Source organism: Monodon monoceros, unplaced genomic scaffold (genome assembly GCF_005190385.1).
Source record: "Monodon monoceros isolate NGI ecotype Baffin Bay Population unplaced genomic scaffold, NGI_Narwhal_1 Super_Scaffold_16, whole genome shotgun sequence".
Classification (NCBI taxonomy): Eukaryota; Metazoa; Chordata; class Mammalia; order Artiodactyla; family Monodontidae; genus Monodon; species Monodon monoceros.
In genome coordinates, this window is record NW_021703772.1 from 80,184,395 (window position 1) to 80,199,270 (window position 14,876).

Genomic DNA, 14,876 nt, shown 5'->3' on the forward strand with positions numbered 1-14,876 from the left:
TCCATCCACACTGCTGCAAATGGCAAAATTTCATTCTTTTTATGACTGAGTAATATTCCATTGTATATATACCACGTCTTCTTTATTCATTCACCTGTTGATGGATACTCGGGCTGCTTCCATGTCTTGGCTGTTGTAAATAGTGCTGCTATGAACATTGGAGAGCAAGCACCTTTTAGAATTAGTGTTTTCATTTATTTTCAGATATATACCCAAGAGTGGAATTAATGGGTCATATGGTAGTTTTTTTAGTTTTTTGAGGAACCTCCATACTTTTTTCCATAGCGGCTGCACCCATTCACAATCCCACCAACAGTGTACTAGGGCTCCCATTTCTCCACATCCTCACCAACATTTGTTATTTGTAGACTTTTTGATGATAGCCATTCTGATAGGTGTGAGGTGATATCTCATTGCGGTTTTGATTTGCATTTCTCTGATGATTATATTTCTTATTTTTAATTGATCTAACAGATAACAGTCTGTTCAAAATGAGAATATCAACAATGTATTTGGTAATATAGCTTATGGATAACTAAAATTAATGACAAATATCATAAGATATGGGAGGGAGAAACAGAGAATACTATAATGTATTTGTACTACTCACAAAGTGGTATATACTGTTATTTGAAGGTGGACTTATATTAGTTGTAATTGTATATTGCAAACTAAAGGAAAATCACTAAAAGAGTTAAAAATAATATAACTGACATGCTAAGAGAATGTCATATATTAAAATCAGAGAAGGCAGAAAGAGATGGAAGACCCCAAAATGAAACAAACAAGGAAGAAAAGCAATGAATAAAAAATAGTAACAAATATGATAGATATTGATCCAACTACATTAATAATCACTTCAAACATCAGTGACCTAAATATACCAGTTAAGAGACAAAGACTGACAGAGCAGATAAAACACAAAATACACACACACAAGACCTGACTATATGTTATCTACAAGAGATAAGAAACCCACTTTAAATATAAAGACACAAATAGATACAAGTAAAGGGATTGGAGAAAAAACGGTAAAGCGATGGAGAAGTTCATACCATGCTAACACTAATCAAAAGAAATTTGAAATAGTGGCATTACAAGATAGTGGTGCCTTTATCAGCCTGGGTCTCTCAAGCCCATGATGAGCAGAGCCCTCTTGCTAATCCAAATTAAACATATAGGGAAAATTAAAAGCGAACTTTTGTTATTTTAAATCATTGAGCTTTGGGGATTGTTTGTTGGCACAACAAAACATAGCCTAGCCTGACTGGTCTGGGTGGTCAAGGAGGAGCTCTCTGACAGGAACTTAAATGACAGGTGATAGGAGGTCCTGTGCATATCCAGGGCAGGGGGCTCCAGGAAGGGAAACAATAAGAATTGAGGTGCCGAGTCAGGAGCACGCTGGAGTGTTCTGGAACAGTGAGAACAGTGTGGCTGCAGCAGAGTGAAGAAGGGACAGAATAGAAGATGGTAACAGAGAGAGTCAGGGCTGGATACCAGAATAAAATCCAAAATCCTTACTAAAGTTATTTTTACATTTTCATCTGCGAGAGAAGAGAAGCGTATTAGTTTCCCCTGTAACAAATTACCACAAACTGAAGAGCTTAAAACTACACAAATTTATTATCTTACAGTTCCTGTGGGCCAGGAGTCTGGGCGTGGCACAGCTGGGTTCTCTGCTCAGAGTCTCGCCAGACTGAAATCAAGATGTCAGCATGGGCTATGATCTCATCTAAGGCTTGGGATCCTCTTCCTATCTCATTCAGGTTGTTGGCAGAATTAATTTCCTTGTGACTGTAGGACTGAGATCCCTATTCTCTTGCTGGACATCAGCCAGAGATTGCTCATAGCTCCTAGAGGCTGCCCACAAATCTCTGCCAATGTCCATCCCCCTCACAACATGGCTCCTTTCTTCCAGCACAGCAGAAGGGCATCTCACTGACATCAAATTTCTCTAATTTCTGGGAAGACCTGGACCCTTTTAAAGGGCTCACCCAATTAGGTCAAGCCCACTCTGGATAATCTCCCTTTTATTTAACTCAAGTCAACTGATTTGGGAGCTTAATTACACCACAAAATTCATTTTGCCTTATAACGTAATAATCCTGAGAGCGAAATCTCATCATATTTACAAGTCCTGATCACGTTCAAGGGCTTCTTCTTCCAAATAATCACACGGAGTGTGCACATCAGGAGGCAGGAATCTTGGGGGCCAGCTCTGAATTCTCCCTACCCCTGGGAACCATTTGATGATTTGAAGCAGCAGAAGGATACGATCTGGCTTATGTTTTAAATGCATCACTCTGGCTGCTGAGTAAGGAATAGTCTGTAGTCAGACATGGGTGGAAGAAGGGAGAGTAGCAGCCGGTGATTACAATTGTCCAGGAAAGAGATGATAGGAGCTTGAGTTAGGGGTTAGCAAATGAGATAACATGAGTTAAAGTCAAATATTATATGGATTATACTTTTTAGTATGCACCTATGAAATAATTAGATAGTTCAATAATATACACTAGAATTTTAACACAATGACACATAAGCACTATACTTTTTTTTTTTTTTTTTTTGCGGTACGCGGGCCTCTCACTGTTGTGGCCTCTCCCGTTGCGGAGCACAGGCTCCGGACGCGCAGGCTCTGCGGCCATGGCTCACGGGCCCAGCCGCTCCGCGGCATGTGGGATCTTCCCGGACCAGGGCACAAACCCGTGTCCCCTGCATCAGCAGGCAGACTCTCAACCACTGTGCCACCAGGGAAGCCCAAGCACTATACTTTTATGTACAATTTTTTTTATATTAAAATTTTACAACACAGTTCTTAGCCCATTGGGCTATGACTATTTCAATCTAAAAAATAAAGGATGAGGGGCAAAAATTAGAGATTGTGCATCCCCATGTGCCCGATTTATTTTGACAAGTAACTAAGGCCCAGCATATGCTGGGAATCATATGTACCCAAGCCGCCTTTTTCCTTTACAATGGGAACCACAGAGACTTTAAAACATTTTACTAGGGGACACAGAGGGAGGATATTGTCATGTGTTGGTTTCAAAGAAAACAAAACAAAAGTGTGATATTACCAGTTACTCACATGAAAACCTATCACCCCCATGCCTCCTCTTCCCATGAAAATACCACACAGGTAGAAAGATCTGGAAGTCTGGTGCCAAACAGATTATACCTATCAGTAGAGTAAATAACCTGATAGATTCTAAGTAAAGAAGTTTGTTCATTTAGCACATAATTCTTCAAATATTTGACCACTGATTTTTTTACTTTACATCTATTAAAATTCCATATATTATGGGAAATTCTTCCAAATTAGTTGGTTCCATTATGCTTTTGCTGGGCAATTTTTATTACATGTGCCATGTCCTTAGGTACTTGTTTAGGTAATGTAGACAGTCTGGCTAGAGCTAAAAACAGCTGGAAACATTTCTGGAATTGAGGAATTCCTTTAATTTTGAACAGTTACAAGAGAAATTAGCTGTCCAGGAAAGAGAAAATGGAGGCTAATAAAGCTAGAAATAGACACAAATATTTCTACCCAGAATGAAAGGAAGATTTCCACTGGAAAAATACTCTCATAACTGGAAATTAGCCTTCTCTTTTTGACAGCTAACTAGAGTACTTTAAAACATTCTCTTTAGGATGACTGGAATAATTATGGCTACTGCATCCTTCTGTGGGGAAATGGCTCATGGAGAGATAAGACCAAGAGTAAACAGGCCGAACAGTTCTATCTAATTAAAACCTGTCATCTAATTAAACACATTCCCAGCAATAGGAGGGTCTCAGGCTAGTTTTCTGATAGGGGAAATGTTGTTTGTTAAAAGCATGAGTCACACAATCAAATGTTCTCACTAAGCATCACCAATTAGCCTATATTTAGGCACAATTTCTCTTGTTATGGAAACAAGGACCCCAATTTTTCTATATGCAAATTAAATACAACACTATTCCTCTTACACAGGGTGTCTCCTGAAAAATATGTTATTCCCTTTTCTTGTTGAATATATTGGTGATGTTTGCAATACATGAACATCAAATTATAAATCTAGGCAATAATGATCTATTTTTCTATGCTTTCTCCTTTTTGCCATTACAGGAATGACTTCATCCTAAGACAATACCATGCAGCTTGAATTTTTGAACTTCTAAGTCCTGAAAACAACTGTGCTTCAATTTTGGCTTGTCTCACTATAGCAGTCAAATCAAGTTAAAAATGCATGTACATATGAGCAGCTTTGACATCAAGATTTCATTTGGCTATTAAACATTCACAGTATTGTGTTTTTCTAAACATTGCCTATGTATCCACATACAAGACACCAAGATTCAAACTCTGTTGAAAACAAACATTTTGAAATAATTAATTTTCTGCCACTGGCTTTATTCCCATTATAACCTCCACTTCCCCCAAGGTTAATATGGGCTGGTCCCATGTGCAAGGACAGCTGTTGTTCCTCTCATCCTCCTATAGAACCATCCAGCCAACTTCTCTTAATTACATGTCATTCTAGGACCAGCTTAGCCTCTCCAAGTGCTTGCTAAATTTTCTTTGCTGCAAGTTGTGCTAGCTACAAAGCTATACCAAAAAGTACATACGGCAACTAAAATGAAATCTTTTTTCCAAATTCCAAAGCAATTATTCCTTCTTTGTGACTAAACAAGAGACTGCAGTGTTAGTTACACAGAATTTTCCATTTGAGAAAGTGACATTGAGCTTTTAACCTCCACTCACCTGAGGGCCTAGCTTTGTAACCAGCCTGCTCCTATTGGTCCTGTGTTGCCTAGAGACGAATTAGTCATATATGTTTGCATGTGTGCAAGAGGGAGATGGTCCTTAATGGTGTGGAATGCTAGCACTCCTGACTTTCCAGGAAAATGGTCGTGTTCTCGGCTTCATCAAAATCACACTCATGTAAAAATCTCAAATGTCTTCCCTTATCAGAGAATGAGCTTATTATGCCTCTCTCAGCGTTTCTCTTCTCTAGCAATTAGAAAGTCTCAAAACAAACTTTTTGGTTGTATCGAAATTCCAATTTGCATCATTTATTTTTTTCCATCATTGCAAGGTGATGAAACTGAACTCTACTAGGTATACTGCATAAGCCCACATCTTTGTGTCTCTGTGCTGCCTTTTCTTTTCTTTATCCTACAAGTAAATGTCCTTCCTCTTAGAAAGGAAATCCAAGCAAAGCTTAGCATAACACCTTTAATAAAAGATAAACTTACTCATACAGGGTGATTCTACATTGCCTTCTCCTATACAAACAAATATATATAGATATATAGACACAGATATAGATATATCTGAATCTGATTGACCCAGAGTTTACCTTAGACCCTTTATCTATTATTTGGTTATACAGGCAAGAACACTTGCTACTGATATATAAACAGATTGTCTGCTTTTATTGATAAGAATATCGATAAGAATAGATTAAGTGATTTGCCTAAAATCCCATGACAGAGTAAGAACAAAGCAGGACTGGAAAGCAATTTTCCTTCTTGTAGTTTATGTAATATTTGTTTTGCTGACCAATCTCTCTCACCAGGAGTTAATCAAGTACCTACCTTGAGAACAAATAAAGAATTGGATATGGAAAATGAGCACATTAATTCAGAAAAATGGTCACAGTAATTTAGCTATTATTTTGGTGATGAACACATACATAGATAGATAGATAGGTAGGTAGGTAGATAGATAAAAGCATAAATTATATGATTGTTACACCATGTTATAATTCCCTGGCTCTTTAGGAGATAAGATCCCTTAGACAAAGAGATGGCCTTGCTGGAAGCCGAGGAACTTAGCACAGACTCTCTTTCAGCCCCAAGATGATTCTCTGGCAACACTAAATTGAACTTCCACGATAGATTGCACGGGTTGCTTTGCAACAGTTCACTAAGCAACACCACAGGTAATAAAGATGGAACCAGTCGTCAAATCACAAGTGACGAAAAGCTGCTGTATCATTTCAAACCAAATTTGTGATGTTTTTAACATTTTCCAGTCACAGTTCTTGGTTTAATTTCCTGAATTCAAACACATCATGTTGACAGTTCCACGAACCTTGTTCAAGTAGTAGATAATCTCATTGAATAACAGACATTTTGTTTTCTGCATTTGATGTTCTAGTTTAATGAAGTGTGACATATTATCTGGGTGATGTCAAGTCTGTGAAATATAAGCTGATATTTTTCTATTTAATGGCAAATGAAGTGGCATTAGTGTGATTGTTTATTTGCAACTTTTTTTCCTCCAAACAAGATAATTGGCTTGCTTACTCAAGGGGTGGTAAGGATGTTTTAAAGACATCCTGATCGGGATTATATACAAGAATTGACCTTCAGTAAAGCATTAGAATGGGGTCTGCACAGAAGAGACATGAACGAGAGCTCCACTGTGGTAGTTTGGGAAAATGACACCACTTCTTCCCATCTTTCGGTGTCCACAGTTTTGCCATGAAACTGTGCTGTACTCTCCTTCTCCTTTGGACAATCCATTGCACGTAGAGGCTTGGAATGGACTTCTTGCATCTCGCCTTGTCCTTTTGTCCTCCACTATTTTCAGAAGAAAACTCACTTTGACTAGCCTGATGGTCCCAGAAGGAACATCAAAGTCTTATGAAACAGAGCCAGTTCACCAATACATGACTGAGCTGCTGAAGTGCAGACAATTAAGTGGGCCCAGCCCAACCCCCAAACATGTAAGCACAGGTAAGATCAGTAGAGATGCCTAGCCTATCCCTGCTGACTCTAAAAACAAACAACAAATGCTTATTGTTGTATGTCACTTTGTGGTTATTTATTACACAGCATTAATTGTGACAATAGTTGAATGATCCACTGTGGATCTCTTTGTCCCTCCACATCCTTTGACAATGCATAGCCTGGGCCCCACTCTCAGAGATCTTGTAGTCAAACAAGAAAAAGGAATGTTTTTCAGCAGTGGCCATGTTCCCAGCATTATGGGGAGATACACAAGAAGAACAAACCGAGATACACAAGAAGAACAAACCATGGTCCATGTCTTCAAGAAGTTTACAATCTCATTGAGAAAGATAATTCACATACCCACAACAAGAGATAATTATTATCAGGGTATATTGACTAGGCTTGTATCAGTTTTGTTGGACACCTTTATCAAAATGTGCATGTTTTGGTGCCAGGCAAGACTCCCTGAATCTAAAAACTCTTGTGGTGTGGGCCCAGGGATATATATTTTGGAAAAGCTCTCCAGGGAATCCGAATGCCCTCCCCTGGTTAAGAATCAATGTTAAGGGTTAACACTGAGTTACCCTCAATGAGGTCAGTAGAGACTGGAGTTGTCACAAAAGGCTTAAAAAGGTGGGGTCTGAACAAGTTCATAAAGAATCACAGGATTTGGACGAATAGAAAGAGGGGTGGGAATCCAAGCAGAGAGAATGTTATATACTCTAGAATGGAGATGGGAATTAATATAGCATGGAAAGAACAGAGACTGATTGATTGATTGATTTACCAAGAACTTCTTTAGTATTTACTCTGTGCCAAGTGTTAGTCTGAGTTCTTTACAAATATTAACTGTCATAGCAACATTATGAGATAGACACATTAATATCATTCTCATTTCATAGTACAAGCTGACCAGAATGGAAGAATTCCAATACTCTCTAGTGAATGATCTTGCAAGGTATTAGTATTCAATAGAAAAAGTCTAAATGTCAAGAATAACTTTTCTTTGCAAAGAAACCTATGGTTACCAAAGTTGCTGTCCACTACCTTTAAATTAGACATTAACTTTTTTCTTGGGTGTATATGGGTTGCAAAAAGGAAGATGGAAAAAAGGTAAGAAGGAAAGAGAATAAAACTATTTTATTCTATCAACTGTGGTTGGAATTTTACTTTAATATAATATTAGTAAACTAGCTTGATTCTAATAAAAAAAATCCATCTTCCTGGAGAATGTATTAATGCTTTATTCCATTTTTAAAGGCATGAGGGCACAGTCTTTTCTTAGTAAGTGAAAAAGATCTGGGGGTTCTATCTGGATAGAACCAAATTCCTAAGCAAGTTAATTATCTAAAGAAAACTGTTGCATGGGTCTCCAAATCTTTGCACTGAATTTCATGACATTTACCCAAGGTTCATTTTTTTTTTTTTTTTGCGGTACGCGGGCCTCTCACTGCTGTGGCCTCTCCCGCTGCGGAGCACAGGGTCCGGACACGCAGGCTCAGCGGCCATGGCTCACGGGCCCAGCCGCTCCACGGCACGTGGGATCCTCCCGGACCGGGGCACGAACCCACGTCCCCTGCATCAGCAGGCGGACTCTCAACCACTGCGCCACCAGGGAAGCCCAAGGTTCATTTTCAATCATTCAAATTTTACCAAAACTCTACATATCACAAATATTTTGTAGGATGTATTTTTTCTTGTTAATGTAGTAAGAAGTATTTTTTTCCCCTATAAATAAGCTCTTAACATCATTCTAACACCCCTGCTTTCCATTCTGGAAATCTCTAGACATGAACAGCTACTTAATGCCCTGTTACATACACCATATTAAGAAGTTTGCAAATCTAGACAGGTTTTATACATACTTCTCTTTCTTTTCCAGATTACGTTCTAACTCCAACTAATTGATTTCTATCTGAAAATAAATATCTAATAATCTTAGAGTTGTGAACTTAGTAGATATAAATTTATAGTGCTGTAATGATTATCTGTTAAAAAAAAAAACCAGATTCTAAGTAGAATTTAGATTAACTTAACCAAATACCCATGTAACTTTTCTCTAAATATTTGCAGGAAAAAAAGGAAAGTTAACACAAGTTCTCCCAGTAACCCATTTTCTGGGTTTTACATTCAGCTAACAAAATGCTATGTTAAAGAATAGATAAATAAAGCTGACATTTACCTCTTGATAATTTGAGACCTGAAGATTATTGAAAGCTAATCAAGAAATACTGCACTAATGCTTTTATTAGCAGTTGTCAGTTTATTTTCTCTGAAGGAAAATCTGAATACGAATAAAAGATTATTTGTATTGATTGACTGACCCATATCTTCTTCTCTGGTCTGTCTGCTTACAGATCCATTCTTCACCCTTCTTCTGTTCTGTGTCACAGGGAGACTGACCTCTGCAAACTGTGTTACCCGGTTCTGTGTGTGTTGGTTTCTGGCAGGGTTTGGTCAAAAGAAGGTACTGGGGCTTCCCTGGTGGCGCAGTGGTTGAGAGTCTGCCTGCCGATGCAGGGGACACGGGTTCGTGTCCCGGTCCGGGAAGACCCCACATGCCGTGTAGCGGCTTGGCCCATGAGCCATGGCCACTGAGCCTGCGCGTTGGGAGCCTGCGCTCCGCAATGGGAGAGGCTGCGGCGGTGAGAGGCCCACGAACCGCAAAAAAAAAAAAAAAAAGAAGGTATTGGCAACAGATTAGGGGTGAGGGCATGGTAGAAAGAATGGAGAAATAGGGAATTTCCCCCTCTTTCTTCCCAAGCAGTAATTCTGGTGGCATGCATTGCTGCAGCTTCTACCAGACAGGTATACCAGATGGCCTTGGCACCTAAGGTCCAGTAAACCACCTCCTCCACATATCTAGTCCTTTTAAACCCAGGCATGGTAGCTCTTTACTGCTGCTGCTAATTTGGGGGTCTCCACTTTTCCCTGTTTGGTCTTTTTAGCTCTTCTGTCACCTATGTTACTAATTATCTGTAGTAAACGCCATCTATTTGAAACACAGTGTTTTCTGATTTCCCAACTAGTCTTTAACTGTTACAAACAATAAGTAACTTGTTCCCAAAAAGGATTTGAGACAGCTTACAATAAAGGCACAAGACCATTGGACCAAAAGACATTGAAATTTATGTAAATCAAGAGGTAAATATGGTGGTTAAAGAATAAAGACAGAGAGGGTTTGAAATTTGTAAATTAAATGTTTTCTGTATGCAATGAAAAATTTTCTCCCAGCCATTTGCTCTCTGAGTCTGTATAGTGACTATTTCCTGCAAACTATTTAAATAAAAATTTCAGAACAATGTAAAATGAGAGTACATTTGTGGAGCTAGGGGCTTTGGGCAGTCAGAGGAGCAGATCTTTTACTACTGGTTTTCTAGTCTACCTGGGCCAAAGTCTATCACTCGTGCTTCCATCACATACACTGGACAAATGCAAGTCACATATTCAACCCCCTCCATGAGGCACACTCAGGTTTATGAGCAATTCCATTTCTTTCTCTTCCTCTCAAGAAAGTTTATAATAATATATAATGCATAATCATTAACAGGATTATTATAAAGATAAACATGAATCCTTTCTAATTTATTTAAAAAATTAAATCATTCACAACCTTTGATATTTTATTTTAGTAAAATAATTAGTTGCAGCAGAGCTAACAACTAATCAAAGGCTTACTATTATAATATAACATATGGAGTATTTCTGGCTTAAAATAATTGCAGGAACCATATAATTGTCAGAGTTGTTACACTTTGTATACACAGGCATAATATATATGCTTTTTAAACATTATCATAAAAATAAACAAAAATGGACAATATATTATATACCAATGATCATGGTCACATGTACTCTAAATAGTAATAACATCTGGAAATGGAATAAAAATAAGGTTGCCATGCTCTCAAGCTATCAAAACTTCATCTCTCATTTGAGACCTGAAACAAATTAATTATATTAACTATATGACTAATAAGTTCCATATTTATTAGTAAGAGTATCTACAATGAATGGATGCAAAGTCACTGATTGTATCTTCTTAAAGAGCATAAATTTTAAAAAAGCAAGCTGAGGGTTTCCCTGGTGGCGCAGTGATTGTGAGTCCGCCTGCCGATGCAGGGGACACGGGTTCGTGCCCCGGTCCGGCAAGATCCCACATGCCGCGGAGCGGCTAGGCCCGTGAGCCATGGCCGCTGAGCCTGCGCAAAAAAAAAAAAAAAAAAAGCAAGCTGATATACCTTTGCATGACTCATGATTATGAGTCTCTAGTAAATTCTAAATTCTACAAGCCCAGGAAAGGAATTCAGTTAATACTGCAACTGATCAGCTTAGGTATTCAAACAAATAAAGTCACTGGCACAAGTTAAATCCTTTGTAAGTAAATTAATATTACTGTAGGGCCCAACATTAAACAAAATCTGTCATCTGTCTAAAAAATGCTTAATGTTATCACAAGTAAATCAGAAACAGACTTGGTGCATGGATCAACACAAGCACATCCCCCTAAATCCCCAAAATATCTTACTGCACGACCTGCTGAGAGTTACCCCAAAGTTTTCCTTTTGTAACATAAAGTACAGCATTTCAAAACATGTTGCCATTATTTGTATTACTTCATTAAAGTGAAAGTTCCATGAAAGCAGAAATATGTTTATTTTGCTCACTTCTTCTCACAAATACCTGTATCTGGCCCTTACAAGGTGCTCGATAAATATCTGTTGAATGAATGAATGAATACCATTCTTATTCTAATTTGAATGTCTCGGGTGTTTAATGATTAGGTAAATTACTGATTTTGATCATTTTACATTAGAATACATGAATTAAAATCAAGTCCAGTCTCATCAGAGATCATGAAGAAGGTTGAAAACAAAAAACCTCTCTGACTTCTGGAATGATTTTTTTTTTTTTTTTTTTTTACTTTTTATAGTTGATATGTTTACTTCTAGTCTTTTCTTTGCACATATACCTAAATAAAATTTTATTTGGGATCTTGCAATTCAAATTGTTTAACAACTTGATTTCTCATTTAACAGTACTGTGTGTCTCCACTCCCTAAGTTTTTAAAAAAATTTTTTTATTGAAATATAGTTGATTTACAGTGTTGTGTGGAATGATTTTTCCCACTATCCAGTATACATAATGGGGACAGTTAGACCTTCCAATTGTGGAAGAGAGTGTTTTCCATTTGCTGGATCTCAGGATACATATCTTTTCAGTCTCCTTCTCCAGATTTTATTCCTTGTACCATGAAGAGCTTACAGATGCCAATATTATAAAAACAAGTGTAACAATTTCCATGGGAGGGACATCCCTTTTGGCAGTTTACAATAGAGACCAAGAATCCATGTGCTTGGCTAACCAAACTTTCCTGGAAACGGTCATCAGATATAATAGAAAACTGACCTTGTTCCTGCCAGTTCCATTCCTTTCCAGGAATAAACTCAAAAGTAACTCTTAAGCAAAAGTTCCCTAGTGGCATCCCCTAACAATCTAATTCTCTTCCATAAAAAAGTAGAGAAGTATCAGTCCCATAACCTTTAAGAGACTGAATGAATACATTACCAGAATCGTTAAAATGTAACAGTTCTTAAAGCAAGGCCAAATCTTAAACTTTTGCACTTTTTCCTTCCATCCTAATAGTCACCTGATTTCTATACAAATATTTGGCAGGGAACTACAGCCAAAAAAATCACTTTAGTTTTTCTTACTAATTATTCTAATTAAGCACCACTGTAACGGCAGCAAAATAGGTCTACAAACAACACTGTTACATGGACAGGGTTTCAAAGCACTAGAATGTGTTTAATCCAAGCATTTGCATGCTGTCCACCTTCCATCTGCTGCAAGAAATGAATTCTCTGGTTGCAAGTGACTGTGATAGAATAAATATCAACTGAGGCTCTGCCAGTAGTGCAAACAATTACCAATTCTATCATGTGCTCTCCTTCCTCCTTTCTCTCCAACCATGAAAGAAACTAAGGCAGAAAGCAGGAACATCCAGCTGGGCTCCCCGTGAGGACACCTCTATTTCTACAATCAAACTAACAGAAACAGGCTCTGGCTACTGGGACATCAAACATGAAGAGACTGCTGTCTCTTCAGAAAATAAATAAGCAGACATCAAAGATTTATAGAAAATTTGATTAAGAAATTTTCTCAGTCTTGCCACACAGCAGACACTGCACTACTGAAATGTGTTGTAGCTAGAATTGAGCATATAGACTTTTATTTTGCCTTTGGATCCTGTGTTACATTGATACACACCCATCAATTTGGACACTGTAATGAAAAATTAACAAAATAATGACCCTTGTATGAACCTAGTCTTTGAATCAGAAACTTCATTCAAATAAGAATGTCAAAATATTTTTGTATTCAATATACACATTTTATATTCAAGAGTGAGATTTAAATTCCTTGAAGAATTGAGAAGTAACTAATGCCTAATCAAAAATAATTTTGCTCTGATGAAATATCAAGGCAAATTGCTTCCTTGCCCAAGGACATTACATACTGCATATTACCACAATGATAAGTGTGTAAGGGGGAAAAACAATAACTGTGCCTTTTTCTTTCAACCATTAATTTAAGTCTGAAGATTCGATCAATGGGTAGCCAAACTTTAAAAATGCAGAAGAATGCAAATACTCAACAACGTTAGACTTGTATAGGTAAACTTCCAATCAAAGCCACTTGGATAAAAATATATTAAAAGTTAAAACTGTAAAATCATTCCATAGAAAAGAAAAATCCATGCAGAAAATGAAGAACTTGAATAATTTATGTAATTTGGCCAAACATTACATTATTCTCCCAATTTCCACTTTGCTTTTGCTGGGGCTAATTTCTCCTGCCAGATTCTCTTGTCTCTCTCTCCATGGCTGTCATCTTCACTCTCAAGGCTCTTGATCTCATCCAACATAACAAGCATATCTTTGAAAATAAATTATACCATGTTCCTGGAAGCTATAAGACCTTGAAGAATGACATATTTCAGAGAAGAGACTGTTGAAAAGGGAGGCTCCATCCTAAAAATCCTAGCCTTGATTACCTAATTGTTCCTAAAAAGTATGCTTATGATTTTTCCCCCTAAATTCTTCACTTACCTGTTACAAGTCACCAGCCACCTGATATATAGGTCAAATATCAACGAGAAGATACAGGCAATTAAGATAATGGATCATAGCTCCCAGTCCTAATTAACCTACCAATGTCACATGAAAGTCCAAATGTCAGATTTCCCCTTGGAAAACTCTTTAGAAATTTCAAAAGGTTGGGTGGCTCAAGAGTCCTCCCTCTAGCCAATGTCTGTTTTTTTTCTGATCAGCCAACCTTTTACTGACACAAGGGTGGTCACCAATAAATCTCAGATTGTAATTACTCACCAGCACTTCATAGGCCCTGGCTACTCCTTTCATATCATCAGACTCTTTGAAGTTTTGTGAGGGTCCATTTTAATTTAGATGAAAGATTTTACTCTGTAGGTTTCTGAAATACACTTAGGAGAAGGATGGGTTCACTTACTCCTAGAGCCATTCCTCACTCACTTCTTTGTTTTGCAGGCAGTGCTTAAACCACAGTATTTTTAGCTCTAAAGTCAAGGGCAAGAAAGAAATCCCTCTTGTCTCTGTGGGTATAATTCAGAATCTGACTCATCTGAGTACCTACAAATACACAGTAGTGGATCCTAGGATCAGTCAGAGCCAACAACAACAACAAAATCACTCAATCACACTAAAAGTGCTCAAAGTATGAACCCAAAGCAAATCAGCTAGGCTGTGAGCAAAGAGGACTTCCCATAAAGCAGAAAAAGCAAACTTCAGCCAACATCAATAAATAAGGGAGGTGCTAAGGGACATTTTTAACATTGCTTGAGTGCTCAAGTAGAATTTTTTGTTTCAATATGGCAGTATTCTAATCCAAGACACTTTTCTGGACTTCGACCCTGAATCTGCAGTAGTTTCCTAGTGGTTAACTCAGCCTTTGGGTCTCAGCTTAAACATAATTTCTTTAATGAAATCTTCCCTCTCTCTCTAAACTAGATTAGATCTTGTGTTATATGTTGCCATGATATTCTTTACTTCTTCATAATGTCATTACAATTCAAATTATTTATGCAATTATCTGCTTAATTACTAGCCCTTCTGCTG